Genomic DNA, 3,787 nt, shown 5'->3' with positions numbered 1-3,787 from the left:
AACTGTGCCCCCTTCTCCTTAAGCTGCCTTAGAGCTTGTGAGAGGAATTTCATCCCACTGCTTGGAAAAGTGCCAAGGTTGCAGCTTAAGGGAACTGGAGTTCCCTGGGCCTCAGAGTAATTCTAGAGCTAGAGTGGTGATAGACATCAACTCTAGATCAGACTACACATGCCAGCACTCACCACTGACCCAGCATGGCAACCTCCTTCTGTCCTACCCAAAGGTTTCAAACCCAACACACTGTCTTCATACTGCCGGAAGCTACCTTATTTATAATTCGTAACACCTTTAACGCGTTCCTTGAGACGGGACTACAGATACATTATACAGACAACCAAGCCGCCATTTGGAAGCACCGGAGCCTTATGGCGAGACATTTTTTCTACAACAGAGAGAGCAATGGTGAATAAACAAAGACTGAGTCCTTCTCCTCAAGGGAAAAGCATGCAGCAGATCAATGACTGTTGAACAGACAGGCAGAATTCTCAGAAAAAGCAACCCCTAACTCCCAGCAAGAAAAAGAAGGTTGTTCCTCTGCAGGACAGAGACGGAGGATGAAGAAAAGGGCAAAAGGAGCAGGACAGAAGTGGAGAGAGTAAAAGAGAAGGGAGCAACAGAATGACAGATAAAGGCAGAATGGAAGAGCAAGCAGGACAAACAAATAGGATGGAGAGCTACAGCGAATCAAAACACAATGGGTTTGTATGGCAAGGTTTGGGGAGGTGGAGGAAAAGGAGGAGAAAGAAGAAACAATGTGTGATCAACCGACCGCAGCTGCCGTTCCCCATCCCCCTGCAGGGAGGAGACAGGGAAATTGGGAGTAAAGTTAAGCCCAGCAGAAGAGAGGGCAGGACGGAAGGTGTTTTGAAGATTTGCTTTTACTGCTCATTCTCCTGTTCTGATTTGACAGCTAATCAGTCACACTCATTTCCCCAAGTTCAGCCTGTTATGCCCATGAAGGTAATGGCAGTCATCTCCCCCATCCTTACGCAGGCTCATGAGCTTTTTATTGTATCTTGTCTTCCCTGTCCAGCGGACAAGGGGGAGCGGTAAAGAGCAGCTTCAGTCCAGCCTGGATCACCCCACCACACACACAAATCACAGCAGCGCAGAGGAGTGGCAGGGAGCGCCAGCGACACAACAGAGAGACAGCGTTCCACAGACCCAGGACTCACCACGGCTCTCACTTTTGGTACCACTGTGAAAATGTGACATTTTAGATGCTTCTTTCTCCTTCTCTCCTTGCGGTCGCTCGTCTGTCCTCCATTTAAGGTCACCTGTGGGTGTCTCACCTCACAGCTCTCCCTCACAAGACAAGGCCTCCTGGACACGTAACCTCGCTCCCTTGTATGCCCGGAGGCCGCAATACGCTTTGGGTTACGCACAGACCCTGCTGTGCACACTGGCAGCCAGGCCTGCTGCGGGCTGCAGAGGTGGATCCTTCCTCATCCGCAGGGGCAGGCTCTTTGGTGCCTGCAGCAGGAGGCAGCTGCTAGCCACATGGCCTTGGACGACTTCTCTTTTGCCTTTCCCTGGCCTGTCCAGCTCCTGCCGCAGCAGCTCCTGCCCACAGCCAGGCTGTGCCCCCTGGTCCCCTCTTGCACACGCACTCCGGAGGGAGCAAGGCCAGGCAGAAACAACCTCCGCCAGCCTAAGGCAGGTGCAGCCAACGGCATCCCCAGGGGAGGAACAGCCTGCAGCGTCCTCAGCCCAGCCCCTGGCAGAGGGAAAGAAGCACAAGTGACCATTATTGGCGTCGCTTGGCCCTGGCTGGAGCCCCTCCTGCCGCAGGGCCTTCCTGAGCAGCAGTGGGGGGCCAGTGGCCGCTTTCATGGCAGCACTGAGGGGCTGCCTGGAGCTGGGGGCCCAGCTGCGGGAGAGATGCTGCAGCAGGGCAGGCAGCAGCATGGGGCAAGTGGGGCCACAGTAGGCTCAGCAGGTCTGGTGAGCTAGGGAGGCACCCGGGGCTGGCGACTGCGCCTGTGGGGTGGCCTCCTGCTTCCCCTCCTCCCTCCCCTCAGCCCCCAGCCCCTCCAGGACTGCCCAGACACAGATCATGGGCGGCTGAAGCTTCCCATTCCCCCCACCACCATCACCTCGAGGCAGCCAGCGGGCAGGAGACCGCCTCAACCCGTCACAGGGGCTCACTTGCCTCACCCATGGTCCTGGCACTCCCCACACCGTCAGCTCCCAGGCAGACGCCTGACACCCCCCTGTATCTCATGATGCCCCGTAACGCCCCGCTGTATCCCATAATGCCTCCCAACAGCCTCACCACATTCCCTAAGGAATGTTGGTTACTTTACCCATTTTCTTCTCCAGGAAGTGACAAGCATTCCCGCTGCTGCAGAAAATCAGTACTGCTGGCTGAGCTGGAGGGACGGGAGCTGTTCTCTGCACAGCTGAGGCCTGCCAGCTTTCCCCAGCCAGCTGCATCCAGTTGTGCAACACAGGAGAAAAACAGAGAGAATCAAACGATGAAAATGGCAAATGGATGAAAATTGGGGATCTTATCCAAAAAAATCTGAGTAGGTAAGGCATGCTACAAGGACAAAACTCCACGCTTTTGCTTCATTGAGAACTCACTGTTATTTCATCTCCCCTCCTCCTCAAGCTTCTGCCCAGTGTTTTCAGCAGTATCAGGGGACTCATTCTGCACCTGCCCAAACTAGGACAAATCCTGCACCAAACCTGGGTTATTCATTGACTGTGAAGCTCCAGCACCGAAGGAACTCTCTGAACGAGCTCATCTGAGAAAGCGTGTAATAGCAAAAAAACCCTTTAATCAATGATTCTCTGCCTGGCAGCCATCCTGAAAGCAGAACCCGTACTTTCCCCGAAGAAAGCTTTTTGTGATACCCTGCTCCTACGAGGCGCCACTTTTCTGTAACCCGCCGGTGCTGGGCCGAACTCCCCCCTGCCGCGGGGGCTCCGCAGGCGCCGCTCCCTGCCCGCACCGGGGCTACGGGCACCTGCGCCAAGGCAGCGCCCGGCGCTCCCGGCACAGCGCGGCCGCCCCCCGGCAGCGCAGCCCCACGCCCCCCAGCGCGGCTCCGGCACCCCCGGCCCCGCTCCCCGCCCCGGCCCGGGCCCCGCCGCCCCCCCCGGCGCTCTCCCTCGTGCCCGCCGCTCGCCGCCCCGGCCCCCGCTCACCGGCCCCGGCGCGGCCGCGACCCGGCGGCTCTCAGCGGCCGCTCCGCTCCCCGCCCCGGCCCCGCCGCCGCCGCCGCCGCCGGCCCCGCTGCCCGCCCCGGGGTCCCCCCGCCCCGGCCCTCAGCCGGAGCCCCGCGCGGAAAGGAGCCCTGGCCCGACGCCTCCCCCGGGCTCCCTCGCAGCCCCTCGCCCGGCGCCAAGGGGGCGCGGACGCAGCCGGGGGGGAGGCGGCGGGTTACTCGGGGCACGGGGAGCGAGCCCCGGGAGCGAGCCTGCTGCGGGGCTGGGGGCCTCCACGCACCCCCTGCCGCGGGACGCCTCCGCCATAGTTCCCGCAGCCCAGCTAACAGGCGGCCCCCAGCAGAGGAGAGTGACAGCCCCCGGCGGCCAATCAGAGCGAGCGTCCGCTCAGGGGAGGGCGGCACTACACCAGGGATTCCCTGTTGATGTTAGAGCCCTGTCCTGCTGCTGCCCTCACCGATGAGGTCCCTCTTTCCCACCACCACCTTCAGCAGCACCTGAGCATCCTTCTCCTCCTGCTGCACCGCCTGGCTACCCCAGACACCCTTGGGGCCGCCAGCTGCCCTGACAGGGGCCACTGGGGCCAAAGCGCGGCTCGTGGCAGCCAGGGGGT

At 60.3% G+C, this 3,787-nt stretch overlaps 1 long non-coding RNA gene across 1 annotated transcript; it reads right to left on the bottom strand.

The window, feature by feature from the left end:
- Positions 1-1,179: 1,179 nt before the first annotated feature.
- LOC308061979 lies at positions 1,180-3,093 on the bottom strand. Its single transcript, XR_013927419.1, has 2 exons — positions 2,307-3,093; positions 1,180-1,717 (listed from the first exon to the last, which is right to left on the bottom strand). It is a non-coding gene; the product is annotated as an uncharacterized lncRNA (long non-coding RNA).
- Positions 3,094-3,787: the final 694 nt, after the last annotated feature.

This window comes from Falco punctatus (genome assembly GCF_963210335.1).
Source record: "Falco punctatus genome assembly, chromosome: 4".
Classification (NCBI taxonomy): Eukaryota; Metazoa; Chordata; class Aves; order Falconiformes; family Falconidae; genus Falco; species Falco punctatus.
Note: the sequence above shows the minus strand (reverse complement) of the source record. Positions and strands in the feature narration are given on the sequence as shown.